The sequence below is a fragment of the Macaca mulatta genome, chromosome 16 (assembly GCF_049350105.2).
Source record: "Macaca mulatta isolate MMU2019108-1 chromosome 16, T2T-MMU8v2.0, whole genome shotgun sequence".
NCBI lineage: Eukaryota > Metazoa > Chordata > Mammalia > Primates > Cercopithecidae > Macaca > Macaca mulatta.
In genome coordinates this window covers 50,487,260-50,503,900 of record NC_133421.1, presented here as the reverse complement: position 1 = coordinate 50,503,900, position 16,641 = coordinate 50,487,260, and the positions used below count along the sequence as shown (strand labels likewise).

The window sequence follows — 16,641 nt, the reverse complement described above, 5'->3', positions numbered from 1 at the left end:
ATATGCAGAGACATTCGTGTGTTCATTCACCCACAAAGACGTAGTCAGCAACCAGGCCATGCCAAGCACTGGGCTCAGTCCATCCAAATGCCAAATGCCTAACAGAATAGGGTGAATTATCAAGTCTGTCTGCAGTGAATCTTACGTGTATCTGTAGATTACCTTTCATTTTCACTCCATCGTTTCACTGAAATTCCTATTTTTAGATATTTTCTCGCATACTAAAGGCTGAATATAACTTTTAAGAAAAAGACTAATTTTAGATCTTCCACCGTGTAGGCTCAGTTTGAAATGTTCTCTTTCACATTGCCCTAAGTGAATTATCCTGCGTTTTCAGTTCCAAGGCTGTCAGGCCGGATCTAAGCCCTGTTTAAGTCAGTCTGTTGAAAGGGTCAGTAAGACATCTGTGAATGTTAAAAGCATGTGGGTCAGTGCATTGCTTTGATCAGGGATTTTTGCCCAACTAAGAGGACTGAATTTTGACTGAATTCAAAATCATAGATCATTTGGTGGCAATTAATACAGTACTCTTCTTTCTGGGATATTTGCCAATGTACCTGTCCGTCAATGTTAATCTCTCTTTGGCCAAAAATTTAGATTTTTTTTCATAGCTTTTTAATTTTTGTAGCAATTCCCTTCCCCTTGTAATAGTCTCTATTTGTTAGTATTATTCATATTAGACTTTCTAAATGTGTTTCTCTTTTTTTAACTTACAGTCACATCCATATTTTAGCTGCTTGATTGTAGTTCTGTGACACCACTGAAATAGGATTCTCCAGTATTAAACCAAGGTGTCTCTAGGGTAACAGAGCAGAGAAGTGGTAGGGCTTGATAGATGAGGCTCTGAGCCACCTGAAGTATTATGTGGCAGGTGACCAGGAATATTCAAAGGCACTATAGAGTTTCAAGGAAGGATACTCTTTGAATGAACATATATTGAAGAAACAAAATGCATGTAGAACAGAGCAAAGCATAGTATCTTTTAAAAATATATTCATATTTGAGTGTAGATGCATAAAGAAACACTGAAGAATAGACCAAAAAACAAGAATTGTTACCCATGGAGGAAAGAGGGGCAAAGGAAGGAATGGAACCTATTTGTGTATACCTTCCTATTTAGTTTTGATTTTTGAATCATGAAACACACAATTAAAATAAAAATTACTTGGAAGATCAGGATCTTCAATCAGTAGACTGAGATCCATAGAGCTATCTCTAGGCCTTTCCTGGTAGACCCTCATGCCAATTGCTCCCACCGGCTCCATGAATTCTCAACCCAGTGAATCCTCTCCTCCTCAAGCACCACATTTTCCTGCAAGCTCCACGTGCATCTGATGCAGGTGTCAGAAAACTCAACCCCAACTGATTAAGCAAAGAAAGGGAATTGATTGAGGTAAACTGAAAAGTCCAGGCCTAGACCTTCAGGCACAGCTTGACTCAGGAATTAAGCTAGAGAACACTAGGATCCAGTCCACAGCTCTGCTTCCTCAGAGTTGGTTCTGTTCTCAGACCCTGCCAGTGGTCACCAGCAGCTACAGGCTATCAACATTACGACAACCAATTACAGAAGAAAGATCCACTTTTCCTCTAATAGCTTCCATAAAAGTTCCAGAATTGAGTCTTACGGGCTTTGATTGGCCCAGTTTGAATCCTTTGCCCATCTCATCAATCACTGTCGCCAAACAGAGCATGCCATCATTGGCCTAGTCTGGGTTACGTGCCCCACTGTGGGTACAGGAGTGAAGTGCTTCATTTGAAGTGCATAGGTAGAAAAGTGAAACTGGGGTATATTGTCAGGAAGGGATGTTAGATATTGGACAGTAAAAACACTACTCTTGGCTGAGCATGGTCGCTCACGCCTGTAATCCCAGCACTTTCAGAGGCCAAGGCTGGCGGATCACCTGAGGTCAGGAGTTCGAGACCACCCTGGCCAACAGGGCAAAACCTTATCTCTACTAAAAATGCAAAAATTAGTCAGGCATGGTGACGGGTGCCTGTAATTCCAGCTACTCAGGAGGCTGAGGCAGGAGAATCGCTTGAACCCAGGAGGCAGAGGTTGCAGTGAGCCGAGATTGCAGCCACTACACTCCAGCCTGGGCGATAGAGTGAGACTCCATCGCAAAAACAAAACAAAACAAAACAAAAAACAACCAAAAAACACTACCATGTTCTCAAGCTGGAGTGCAATGGACTATCACGGCTCACTGCAACCTTTGCATCACAGGCTCAAGTGATCCTCCTGCCTCAGCCTCCCAAGTAGCTGAGACTACAGGCATGAGCCACCATGCCTGCTTAATTTTTGCATTTTTTGTAGAGATGGGGGTTTCACCATGTTGGCCAAGCTGGTCTTGAACCCCTGGCCTTAAGTAATCCACCCGCCTCAGTCTCTCAAAGTGCTGGGATTACAGTCATGAGCCACTGCGCCTGACCTAAAAAAGCAGCTTTTCAAAAGAGATTTGAGACTCCTGATTTAAAATAAGGGATTTTTTTGGCCTGAAATGGGCTATCCAGAGTACACTGTACTTTTCAAAGCAGGTCAGAAAAATTGCTGTTCTAATCAAGAAAAAGCAGAAGTTCATGAAAAGTGCTTATATTCCAAAAACTGAAGTTTAGGAGCCAGGGAATGATGAGTAGTTTGATAGAACTGTTTTGTTGAGTTAGACCCGACAATAAATTATTTTTGTGGGTTTTTTTTTTTTTTTTGGTATAACACCTCGGTATTATTTAGACCTTGAAACTTTCTTTTAATATGTATTATTTCTGATCAATGACCATAGGCAGTCTTTAAATACTCCACAAGGAATAGATGGAAAGGAGGCATCTTTCCAAGAGAAATTCTCAAACCAAAGTATTCCTTAGCCAGTTTCTGCCCTGTTATTCCATGGCTGGTCTCAATTAGCTTTCTGCCACCGTCACACGTTTGTGAAAATGGCAACAGTGGTAATGAACATACCCATAGGCCCATGGAAGATTTCCATTTTCTCTTCATTTCTGGCACCACAGGAACACTTCAGTCCAGTCCAGCACACACAATCAATTCAAGTGCACGCATAAAACTCTACTATATATAGTATGAGTATGAGTGGATTCCAGGATGCAAACTATATATAGTTGAGCTAAATAACGAGTTCGCTCTCATGTTACTCAGCTGGCAATGTTTGAAACGTTAAACAGTTCTTTCCAGTCACTCCTTGTTGAATGCTGGTTCTCACTGGTGCTCTTTTGTGCACCCTTGTTTTCAGCTGGCCTGTCTTCTTAAGTCCGTTTCTGGACTTTGGTCAAGTGAGAGCTGTTTCTTTTTTTTTTTTTTTTTTTTTTTGAGACAGAGTCTCACTCTGTCACCCAGGCTGGAGTGCAATGATGTGATCTTAGCTCACTGCAACCTCACCGCCCGGGTACAAGCAATTCTCCTGCCTCAGCCTCCTGAGTAGCTGCGATTATAGGCGCATGCCACCATGCCTGGCTTTTTTTTTTTTTTTTTTTTTTGTATTTTTAGTAGAGATGGGGTTTCACCATGTTGGCCAGGCTTGTCTCGAACTCCTGACCTCGTGATCCTCCCACCTTGGCCTTCCAAAGTGTTGGGATTACAAGTGTGAGCTACCGCACACAGCCCTGTCTAACTTTTATGTACAGGGATGGCTCTGGCATTTCCTTCTTTATTTTTATTTATTTATTTATTTATTTTTATTTTTATTTTTTTGGAGACGGAGTCTCGCTCTGTTGCCCAGGCTGGAGTGCAGTGGCCGGATCTCAGCTCACTGCAAGCTCCGCCTCCCGGGTCTACGCCATTCTCCTGTCTCAGCCTCCTGAGTAGCTGGGACTACAGGTGCCCGCCACCTCGCCCGGCTACTTTTTTGTATTTTTTAGTAGAGACGGGGTTTCACTGTGTTAGCCAGGATGGTCTCGATCTCCTGACCTCGTGATCCGCCCGTCTCGGCCTCCCAAAGTGCTGGGATTACAGGCTTGAGCCACCGCGCCCGGCCCTTTATTTTTATTTTTATGTTTTTAACCCTATCCCTGGTGGTAGGTGAGGCTATGGTATTTTTAGCCAGGAAAAGCTCAGGGCAGCAATCTGGGGGCAATCAGGGCAGCACAATGGGGGAAGCTTGAGGCAATTCCCTGGAATCTTTTTAGATCTGGAGGATGCTGATGGAGATTACAGAGGAGGAAGGGCTAACGGACCCACCCAAAGCTATCTTTTGGTGCTATCACTACCCACGCACATCTTTTTTCTTTCGTCTTATAAAAACTGCTCATTCTGGCAGGCTCTCACCCAGCCAGTTAAGCCAAGCTCACCCAGTAGGAAACCTCAAAATTGTCTCTGAACTTCCCATTTCCATCAGAGGGGCATTAAAGGGTGCCACAGACATTTATGTGGCCATGGGGATGCCAACATGAACAAGATGGTCCTCGTCCTCAAGTTGTTCACAGTCTAAAGTGAAGTAGAACCAGGTACAGTGGCTCACGGTAATCCCAACACTTTGGGAGGCTGAGGTGGGAGGATCACTTGAGGCCAGGCATTTGAGACCAGCCTGGGCAACATAGTGAGACCCCATCTCAACAAAAAATTTAAAAATTAGCGAGGCATGGTGGTGCATGCTGGAAGTCCCAGCTACTTGGGAGGCCAAGGCAGGAGGATCCTTTGAGCCCAGGAGTTTGAGGCTGCGGTGAGCTATGATCATGTCATTGTACTCAAGCCTGGTTGGCAGAGTGAGACCTTGTCTCTATCAAAAGAATAATAATAATAATAATAATAATAATAACAAAGTAGGGTAGGGGTAAAGGGACATACACAGACAGACAAGCTACATGCATGAGCTGTATTAGCAATGAGTGGTGTGTTATAAAAGTCACAGTATGGGAGCATGGGAAGGTTCTGTTTACCTCATATGTGGTCCCTATTTGTATCTCCTCTCTCTCATCTATAGCAGCTCATATTTTATTCTTTCCCACATTCCATTCATTAAACAAATGCTTGTTGAGTCTTGAGTCTTTGCCAAGTGCTGGGGCTACAGTGGCGTTGGACTTGTATTCCAATGGAGAGAATCAGATAATAAGGAAGTACACAAATAAGATATTATTTAGTGAAACAGAAAACAGGCTAAGGGATAGAAAGTGACCATTAGGGGAGGTAAAATGGGGAAAGGTTGCAACAATGGGCACAGAGATCTCTCTGAGGAGGTGACATTTGAACTAAGATCTGATGGGCAGGTAAGAGGTAACCAAGCATGAGAATATCGGGGGAAGAGCAGGGCTGGCAGGTGAAACTGGAAGGGGAAGACTGAGCGCGATATCTATGGTATTGCAGGAATGGAAAGAAGGCCATGGTGACTAGAGCCTAGTGCCACAGGGAAGAGTGACAGCAGCTGAGATCACAGAGGTCATCAGAGGCAAATCAGGAGGGCTGGAAGACCTTGATAATCAGGTGTCTGAATTTTATTATCAGTGCAATTAGGAGAGGGGAATGTACTTTTCCTATTATCAGATATGCATGTTTTTTATTCAGGGTATCCTTGTCAGCATATAAAGAAACAGAATTAGTGATGAAAATATTGATTGCTTGGTGAGTACAGAATTAGAGCAAAGACACATGAAAGGTCTTGAGGGATATTTGACATAGGCTCTCCAAGGGTCCACAGCACTGGGGATTTTCTTTTTCAAATATCTGGATATTTATGAGCATCAGATATACTAAACTCTCTTGAACAAAGTTTAACTCCTCAAGTCTCCTTGTTTTTAGGGTAGGCAGGAATCCATGCCCTTTTGTCTGTATTCTTTTATCACACCATCACCTTTCCTTACTTCCACAGCCTTTGTTACATTCCCAGTTATAGATGATATTTAATCACCTCAAGAATCTAGTCCAGGCCGGGCGTGTCAGCTCGCACCTGTAATCCCAGCACTTTGGGAGTCCGAGGCAGTAGGATCACATGAGGCCGCGAGTTTGAGACCAGCCTGGCCAATATGGTGAAACCCCATCTCTATTAAAAATAATAATAATAAAAAAGTAGCGGGGCATAGTGGCACACGCCTGTAGTCCCAGCTACTTGGGAGGCTGAGGTAGGAGAATCACTTGAACCTGGGAGGCGGAGGTTGCAGTGAGACAAGATCACCCCACTGCACTACAGCCTGAGCAACAGAGCGAGATTCTGTCTCAAAAAAAAAAAAGTAGTCCAAAATCTATCATAAACTGGATCCTGATGGGAAGTATACAATTATATAACTTATCCATGGTTAGTGAATAATTTCAGCTTCAGTCTCGGAGAACGAGACCTGCGTCCCACCCCCGACCAAGTCGGGCTTTTGGCTTGGGGGCTAGTTTTCTTTTCAGGCTTGTCACTCTGTAATCACTGACCACCATATGCATATGGTTCTGATGTAAACTAAAATCTTTATCCAAAGTCTCTATCCACCTGGCAACTTTTGAACCCATATGAAATAAGCAGGGTAGTGACTCTTCTTTTGAGACCTCATTTGTTCATTTATTCAAGTACATGGAGCCCCAGGCAGTACACTGAGTACAAGGGATAAAACAGATGTATGATGTACTCCTAGCCCCCTAGTCTGACAAAGCTTTTATGTGTATCTCTGGTTCTTAAAATGAATAAATTGTCCACTTACAAACTGTATACTTACAACTAACCTGGATGTACAGGGCTTGTGCTCCATGCAGCTTGCAAATATCTGTCTTGAATTATTCTCTGCAGACTAACAGCCACCACAGCTTCTGGTTGCTCCTCTCTCCTCCTTGTCCTCCTTCCCACCTCCAGAGCTCTTGCTGCTGTTGCCATGACAGCCAGAAGGAAAAGCTTTGGAACCTTATCTCTTACTATGGGCCTATGTCTCCCCATGAGGACATTATTGTCTGTCACTCCAACTGGACTCTGGGGCTTGCTCTTTAAATATACCATAAAGTAATGTTAAAATTGGAACTCGAGGGGCAAGATTATGACAGTATTTAGTCAGGGACCTAGGAATTCTCAAATCTTGTTTTTGACTAGCAATCCTTTTCTTCAAAGAAAATATGTGCACTTATGACAAAGCAGGGTATAGGGATGCTTTTTACTAAGTGGGGCTTCATGTCTAAGCCCCGAATAGAGTTTTAACAGGTTCATACAGACCTCATGGAGGTCTCTTTTGGCATAAGCCGGGTTGACCTGAGATGCCTACTTGACCACTAACAGATTAGAAAAAAAGATCCTCCAGCTCAAACTTGTCAACTGGGCTCCAGGTTCAGGCAGCCATCTGCCGGCTTGATATTTCCCTGGATGTCTCGTGGACATCTTCATCTTAAAAATCTTTCCATCCATGGCCGGGCGCGGTGGCTCAAGCCTGTAATCCCAGCACTTTGGGAGGCCGAGGCGGGTGGATCACGAGGTCAGGAGATCGAGACCATCCTGGCTAACATGGTGAAACCCCGTCTCTACTAAAAATACAAAAAACTAGCCGGGCGTGGCGGTGGGCGCCTGTAGTCCCAGCTACTCGGAGGCTGAGGCAGGAGAATGGCGTGAACCTGGGAGGCGGAGCTTGCAGTGAGCCGAGATCGCGCCACTGCACTCCAGCCTGGGTGACACAGCGCGAGACTCCATCTCAAAAAAAAAAAAAAAAAAAAAAAAAAAATCTTTCCATCCTTATTCCTCCCCTAGTCTTCCTCCTCTCCATAAACAGCTTCACCCTCCAGATAGAGGCCCAAGTCAGCAACCTGGGAGGCTTCCCTGACTCTTCCCTTCCCCTTGCCTCCCCGCATGCCCAATCCTTACCAAGTCCTGTGGCTCTATCTCCAAAATAAAACTCGCAGACGTCTGCTCTTCTCCATCACCACTCCCACCACTTCAGACTAAAACGTAGTCGTCTTCCGTCTGGATTATTTTGATCACCCTCGGACTGTTCTCCCTGATTCTATTTGTTTTTCGCCCAGTCCTTCTTCACAGAGCAGCAAGCGCGATCTTCTAAAAAGATAAACCAGATTGTATGACTCTGCTCTTTAAAACTCTTCTTGGCTTCCCACTATACTTGGAATAAAAACCATCGTCTTCACCTTGGCCTACAGGGCCTGCCCTGCGTTCTCTGAGCTCCTGTCCAGCTTCGTCTCTCCCACTCTCCACCTGGCCCCTCCTCCAGTCACATTTGTATTCCTTCCACTCTCCATGTGGCTTGCAAATATGTCTTTTGTTTCCTCCAAAGTCAAACAGCTGCCATACGTCCTGGTTTTCCCACAAAGCTCTTTTCCCACCTCCAAGCCTTTACACCTTCAGCTCCTTCTGCCTGGAATACATGTTCCCTGTGCTTTGCCTGATCTTTGTACGGTGGCTGTTTCCTTCTCAACCCTGAGGTCTCAGCTAAATGGCACCTCCTCAGCGAGGCCTTCCCTGACCACCCTATCCAAAACTGCTCTCCCCCATGAGTGACTCTCTGTCAGTGCACCCTGTTTATTTTCTACATAAGATTTTCCAAAACATGTACCTATTTTGGTTATTCATGTGTGTGTTTATTGTTGAGGGCAGGAACTAGATCTACTTTATTCATTATGAATGGCATATAAGAGGAACATGATTAATACCTGTTAGATTCATGAATTATCCTGTCTGAAATTCCACCAGGGATTCCTGCACTCAGGAAAGAAACATGAAATATTTTTTTCCTCTTTTTCCTCCTTCACTCTTTTGGTCAGGGCCTTTTTTTTTTTTTTTTTTTTTTTTTAAGATGGAGTCTCACTCTGTCACCCAAGCTGGAGTGCAGTGGCGCTATCTCGGCTCACTGCAAACTCCACCTCCCAGGTTCAAGTGATTCTCCTGCCTCAGCCTCTCAAGTAGCTGAGATTACAGGCTCAAGCCACGACGCCCAGCTAATTTTTGTATTTTTAATAGAGACGGGGTTTCACCATGTTGGCCAGGCTGGTCTCAAACTCCTCATCTCAGCCTCCCAAAGTGCTGGAATTATAGGTGTGAGCCACCACGCCCAGCTGGTCAGGATCTTGATGAATGAAATTCTCCTGAGATGGCACAAATGAAGAAACTGTAATGAAGAGATTATTCTCTGAGGCAAGGACAGGGTTAAGAAAACCAACACGGCCGGGCACGGTGGCTCAAGCCTGTAATCCCAGCACTTTGGGAGGCCGAGACAGGCGGATCACGAGGTCAGGAGATTGAGACCAGCTTGGCTAACACAGCGAAACCCCGCCTCTACTAAAAAAATACAAAAAACTAGCCGGGCGAGGTGGCAGACGCCTGTAGTCCCAGCTACTCGGGAGGCTGAGGCAGGAGAATGATGTAGACCCGGGAGGCGGAGCTTGCAGTGAGCTGAGATCCGGCCACTGCACTCCAGCCTGGGCGACAGAGCGAGACTCTGTCTCAAAAAAATAAAACATCCTGTTCAGATACCTGAGAGGAGCAAGAGCAAGGAGTTGTTATACCCCCAAGACTGGGGGCCAAAGGGAGGGAACCATATTCCCAGAGCCCAGTAAGAGCTGGGGCTGTGGAAGAGGCTTCCCACCTAGAAATGTAGTCTTGGAGGGACATAGCCATTGCCAGGTTGCTGGCAGCTAAGCAGGAGAGGAACAGATGAAGAACTACCCCACCTTATCTCGTCTCCTATTTCTAGTCTGTGCCCCTTCTTGACTGAAGCCAACTGAAAGCCAGCCAGCAAGGAAGCCCAGGTGAACAAATCAGTCTGTAGGAAGCCGGCCTTCCAGAGCACTGAGCAGGTGATAAATGGAGAAGAACTGGCACAGGTGTTCACTCCCAGCAGCTGGAACTCAGCCTTGGTTTTGCTCCCATGACTTAGAAGTCAATCTGATTTGGGACTTATGCTTGGAATTTAACTACCATTTATACCACTGGGTTTATAGAATTTTGATTTCTAAATAAACAACTTACTAATAAACCTGACGACACAATTCACTAGGGCATTAGAGCCTGCCTTTATACCGAACAAGGGGGTGAAGTGTTTTTATTATTAATAAGCACAGTACAGCCTACTCAAGAAAAAGAAAACTTCTATAATCTTATTTGGCCACCACATCAAACAAACTATGGAGTCTTTTGATGATATAAATAGTATCCTCACAAAATACATGGGACCAGTATTTGCCAAATTTGATTTCTAGGTTCTGTCAAACCAGTTGCAGAGATATAGCTAGAATTTTTTTTCTCAGTTAAAAATGCTTTAAGTCTTTGAGTTCTGGTTTTCATCCTCCTCTGATCAGTTGCTGTGTGAGGATGTCCATATCTGACTCATTTTACTCTACAAATACAGAATTGCACCCAGGCGTATTTTAGGGGTATTGGTCACCTTGAAGTTTTCATAGGTTTTACAGATACATGCTGGTGAGGTGGGAGCGGGGGTGAATAAGAAGTAAAATACAAGTCTTCCTGAAAGCTGATAATGCAGCATTGGGGTCGATGATTTGTTTTCTTTCTTTCTTTTCTTTCATCATTATTATTATTATTATTATTATTATTATTTTGATTCAGAGTCTCACTCTGTCACCAGGCTGGAGTGCAGTGGCATGATTTCAGCTCACTGTAACCTCTGCCTCCCAGGTTCAAGCGATTCTCCTGCCTCAGCCTCCCGAGTAGCTGGGACTATAGGCACGCAGCACCACGCCCAGCTAATTTTTATATTTTTAGTAGAGAGGGGTTTCACTATGTTGGCCAGGCTGCTCTCAAACTCCTGGGCTCAAGTGATCCACCTGTCTCAGCCTCCCAAAGTGCTGGGATTACAGATTTCAGCCACTGAGCCCAGCCTCTTTTTTTTTTTTTTTTTTCTTTTCTTTTAAATAGATATAGGGTTTCACCGTGTTGCCCAGGTTGGTCTCAAACTCCTGGGCTCAAGTGATCCACCTGCCTCCGCCTCCCAAAGTTCTGGGATTACAGATGCGACCACTGTTCCCAGCCAAAAATCATTTCATTTTTACAACTTTAGCAGTGGGATCTGGGGCCAAGTTATATGGCGGAGTGGCATCACAATATCAATATACAACTCATCTTTTAAAATCTTTGTTTTAGCATATGACTTGAGAGCTGGACAGCCATACTGAATATTTCCACTGGAGCAGAGAGGACTGAGAGGCCACTGCCCAATTTATTGTGTCTGTGTTGAGTGCTAGATCTATGAATGGGGTTCCATACTAGCAAACAGCAACCTCATTTCCAGTTCATTTTTCTCCTTGCTGGAAGTGTTCTAAATATTGGAAGAATCATCTACTCTAAATTAGAATGCCCCGCTTTGTCTACTCTGCATTTTTTTAACAAGAAGGCATACAATATATTTATTGTGTTTATTGATTTATTGATGCTTAGAAAATAAAAGAATGTTGGTTTAGGATGGACTGAATTTTATCTTTCCGCTATATAGAAAAGAGGCAAGTTGCTCTAATCCTTGAATCACAGAGGCTTATAAGGAGAATTCAAATTCATGTCTGGTTTCCCATATTCAGAGATTCTACAGAGAGAAAATTCTCTCCTAAAAGGAACTATATACTGGCCAGGCACAGTGGCTCACGCCTGTAGTCCCAGCACTTTGGGAGGCCAAGATGGGTGGATCACTTGAGGCCAGGAGTTCCAGACTAGCCTGGACAACATGGTGAAACCCTGTCTGTACTAAAAATACAAAAATTAGCTTGGCTTGGTGGCATGCGCCTGTAATCCCAGCTCCTTGGGAAGCTGAGGCATGAGAATTGCTTGAACCTGAGAGGCAGGAGTTGCAGTGAGCCGAGATCACACTACTGCACTCCAGCCTGGCCAACAGAGCTAGACTGTCTCACCAAAAAAAAAAAAAAAACAAACAAACAAAAAAAAAAACTATATACCACCTGGCATATATCTGAAGAGAAGCAGGGTGGAAGGTAAAGTAAAATATAAGTTCAGTGGAAAAATACTTGGAAAGCCACTTGGTAACCATAAAGATCTTAATTAAATCACCCAGAGCCTTATTCCATAATGATATGCACCAGGTGTTTCTGCTTCCACTTAATTAACTCAGCATAATTCCTCTTTTAAAAACACGACACATACTGTTGGGGTGTATCCAGCCGAAACACACATCACCACAAAGCTTTTAAAATGTGGTTCTTTTCAATGTACATATTAGAATGGCCTCATGTCTTTCACTATGTGTGTACTGACCTTAGAGGGTCACCCACATTAAAGGATGCAGTAGAAATAAGGCAATCCCACATTTACAGACAAGAAAACACAATAATGTAGTTTTATGGAAACTAACCTTCAGAAATGCAAGGCATTCACTGGTTTCACTCAGAAACCTCTCAGATGTGGGAGAAATATGTGTGAGATTTGGACTTTCATTTATCCAAATATGAGGAATTTGTCTGTTAGAGTCAACTGGCTGATAATGGATGGAAAGGATTAGTGCAGGTCCTACTTGGCAGGCTTCTCGGTAGAAACCCATATGCTCTCTGACATTGATTATAATTATTTTTCCATCATTCCCAGGTTACATTCTTAGCAGGAATGTGAGCCAACTCTCTCCCTAGGAAGGCTCCTGCTGTGAAACCATCTTTGGCAATGAATCTTTAACAAAAGATCAAGAACTTGACATTTATTTTTAAGCACGAGAAGAAAATGTGTGCAATGTTGGAAGCAAGGACAGGGATAGGAAGAGCTTCTAAACACTTGCAGGCAGGAGCAGTGGAACAGAAAGAAATATTACATGAGTGACATGACTTTACTTTTGTGAAGAGCAACTAATGACTAGGTATGGAATATGTGGATTATATGATGTTAAGGTCTAACGTCTTTTTAAAGTAGAAGAGTGGGGGAAATGTGGTTATTATTCCAAACCAGGTATGTCTTTATGATTTTATATCCAACTGATCATTCAGGGAAGTTATTAGGACAGTGGTTGAAACAGAAATTTAGGATGATATTCTAAGAAACAGAAAGAGCAGTCTTCTTATTCTAATTGGCAAGACCAACAGAGATAACAAAAAAAAAATTTTTTTTTTTTTTTTTCAGGAAGAGCATGTGCATTCAAACTTGTTAATTCATTGATTTGAGTTGAAGGGAGGGGGACATGCTTGGTGGAAAAGTTAAAGTGCTCCGGGTGAGAAATTCACAGGGTAAGAATTTTTCATTTTCAAATTGTCCACCTACAGTAAGGAAATTTCTTCCAAATTAATTTTTTAAACAACAGGTGCAGAAAATGGTGTGGCTATCAGAAAATTACCAAATTAAACATAAAAAGCTTAGCCTCTCTCCTAAAGGATGATTATTTCTGTCTCGTAGTTTCATGCACTGTAATGATTAGTTTCTCCATTAAAATCAAATACAGAATATAATTAAGTCAATCCTCCAGGTTACATGTCTTAAAATTCCACTAGCTGAAGGGCTTGCTAGAGGAAGTAATAAATACTTTAATAAATGCCTGTACCATAAATGTACTTCGGATGTGACTTAAACTCAGTACAAACCTTATCATAGGCAGTTTATAGCCCCTAGATGGGGAAATTTTTTTTTTTGCTGAGCTATGCTCTTCGAAGCATTTGGATAAAGTTCCTAATGGTATTCCACTTCTTTCTACCTTTGCTGAAAACTTAGCCCAAAGTGATGTGTACATTTTTATACATGAGAATGAAATCAAATGAAACGTTGTGATTTAAAAAGGAAACCATATATTATTGAAAACTAAAATATATCTTGGTTATGGACTTGTGAATACTACATCAAAATTCATTGCAGAAGAATAAATTACCCAATCTTGTAATAGAATCTTCAGATATGGAAAATATATAGTGTTCTTCCTGTTTTAACATTGCGGATTTAAATCATTTGGTTACATAATCACAATTCAATCTCCAACTGAAATTTTCATTGTCATTATTATATCATTTAAAAATATATAACTGAGCACAGTGGCTCATGCCTGTAATCCCAGCACTTTGGGAGGCCATAGTAGGAGGATCACTTGAGCCCAGGAGTTCAAGACCAGCCCTGGGAACATAGCAAGGCCCCGTCTTTGCAAAAAAATTTAAAAACTAGTTGGGCATGGTAGCATGCACTTGTAGTCCCAGCTACTTGGGAGGCTAACCTCGGAGGATCACTTGAGCCTGGAAGCTTGAGGCTGCAGTGAGCTGTGGTCATGCCACTGCACTCCATCCAGCCTGGGAGACAGAGCAAGACCCTATCTCAAAATGTATATATATATGTATATATATTTTTAAATATTATCAGCAAATATATATGTATATATATATTTTAAATATTATATACTATATATATATTTTAAAAAACCACTACAATCGCTTGTACTTAAAGTCTATTCTCATCTTCTTGGTTTGGCATAACCATTACTTCTTTTCTCACTGCAGGCAAAGATGTTAATAGCAATGGGGAAAAAATAACGCTTCTCCAGTGCTAGGCAAACGGCCATATCCATCAGGAGTAAAGAAAACGAGTAAGTTCCACACATGGCTGCCTTTATCTCTTCCATTTGAATAAGTTATTGAATTTACTATGTGCAAGGTTGTTTGCAAAACATCTCACACACATTCCCTTATTTAATTCTCATAAAAATCTAAAATTTATATATTTAAGCCTCCCAACTACCCAGCGAGAGAGTTAATAATATGCTTCTTCCACAGGGAGAAAAGTGAAGCTCAGAGAGTTTATTTACCTAAAGTTTTATAGGGAGGAAATCATTTCTTGTAACCATCTGTGTCAGCTAGGTCTTCCAGGAAGCAGGTGAGGAGACCGAGTGAAGAACACAAACAGTTGATTCAGGTGAAAAGCCTGTTAAAGAAAAAAGGGAGAATCAGCAGCTTGGACAGATAAAGCCTTTGGGCCATGATATTAATCTGATACTTGTGAAAAACAAACAAACAAAAAAGGTGGGGAAGAGTCTGGGCGCGGTGGCTCACTCTGTAATCCCAGCACTTTGGGAGGCCGAGGGGGGCAAATCACCTGAGGTTGGGAGTTCGAGACCAGGCTGACCAATATAGTGAAAGCCCATCTCTACTAAAAATACAAAATTAGCCAGGTATGGTGGCACATGCCTGTAATCCCAGCTACTCAGAAGGCTGAGGCAGGAGAATCACTTGAACCTCGGAGGCAGAGGTTGCAATGAGCTGAGATCGCGCCATTGCACTCCAGCCTGGGCGACAAAAGCGAAACTCTGTCTCATTAAAAAAAAAAAAAAAAAAGTGGGGAAGAAACAGGATTGAACAGGAGCACCTCAGAATACAATGCACACCTGACAGTTTTGGCCAACTCAATGGGAAACACCAGAGCAAAGACTGCCGATTGGAAGATATCCGCTTTGGCCAGAAATAGCCAGCCCCTAGTACTTCCACTATGTTTGGTTATTATCTGGAGACGGTTCAGGAAGAGTGTGGCCTTAGCTTGAAAACTGAGGTGGTCTGAAGCTGCTGCAGTTGGAGGCTGTCAACTAACCACTCTCCTTGCAGCTGAATGGAAGTTATTTCTTGAACGGAGAGCCAAGTGGTGTGTCTTCACAACTACCATGGTCCACCCCGTGCACCATGCAACTCCCGTCCCATTTAGGGAACAGCTCCTCCAGGGTTCCAGTGTGCCTCTCTTCTTGCAGATAAACTTAAAAGAGGCAGATCAGTGGGATGAACTATACCCCTTGTCACAGCAGTTGATCTTGGGATTGCAACTGATACTTATCCTCTCCCTTCTCCACTATCCATTCCAAATTTACTCTCTCTCAGTTACCATCTCTAGTGGTCTCAGTGACTTGCTGGTGGTGTGACAAAACTTTCATTTTTGAATGAAACCACTGGTAACCATACTTATCTCAAGCTGAGGTTGCTGTACTCATCCATGTATGTTCTCAGTTGGGCCAGGGAGTATCATAAAGCACCCAAGTGGACTGCATGAGTTCTCTACGTATTCTTCATTGCCCCCACTTGTAATAGCAACACAAACTCCTCCTGCTAATCAGGAGCAATTACCCTTGCCAAGAAGGCAACTCTTCTTACCTGCTGATTCATGGTCACAAAGAATTCAAAATGCCAGGGCAGGAGCCATATTTTATAGTTCAAATGGAACTCTTGCTGTTTCCCCAACCATGACGTTTCATTAGGGCAACCTCTTGCAGCCTCCTGCTCCTCCATTCTTGCTTTTATTTATTTATTTATTTATTTATTATTATTATTATTTTTTAAGACGGAGTCTCACTCTGTTGCCCAGGCTGGAGTGCAGTGGCGCTATCTTGGCTCACTGCAACCTCCTCCTCCCGGACTCAAGCAATTCTCCTGACTCAGCCTTCCGAGTAGCTGGGATTACAGGTGCCTGCCACCATGCCCGGCTAATTTTTGTATTTTTAGTAGAGACAGGGTTTCACCATGTTGGCCAAGCTGGTCTCAAACTCCTGACCTCAGGCAATCCGCCTGCCTTGGCCTCCCAAAGTGCTGGGATTATAGGCGTGAGCCACCGCACCCAGCCTCATTCTTGCTTTCTTTTGATGGTGCATATTAAGCAGCATCCCCATTGACTGGTCATTGACTTTGTCCTTTGGGACACCATACTCTGTGAACTATCTCCACAACTCTCTTTGGATCAAGCTCCCTTGGCTGCCATTCTGCTTTGCTGGTCATTACTATAATTACAACCCTCTGGCTTCTAGAGGTTAAGTGCTGCCCTCTGGCCTCTTGCTTCAGGA

The 16,641-nt window shown here is 43.1% G+C and overlaps 1 long non-coding RNA gene across 3 annotated transcripts in view; it reads right to left on the bottom strand.

Annotated features, from left to right (window-relative positions):
* Positions 1-16,641, bottom strand: part of LOC106994073 (uncharacterized) — a 98,786-nt gene that overhangs the window by 61,285 nt on the left and 20,860 nt on the right. For 2 of the 3 annotated variants that reach the window (XR_013406410.1, XR_013406409.1), the window contains exons 2-4: positions 14,632-14,747; positions 7,761-7,949; positions 6,644-6,781 (exon numbers count right to left, since the gene is read on the bottom strand). This is a non-coding gene — a long non-coding RNA (uncharacterized LOC106994073). Of the gene's footprint in view, positions 1-6,643; positions 6,782-7,760; positions 7,950-8,038; positions 8,148-14,631; positions 14,748-16,641 lie in introns of those variants that run through there. The other variant, XR_013406408.1, reaches the window with a different exon arrangement.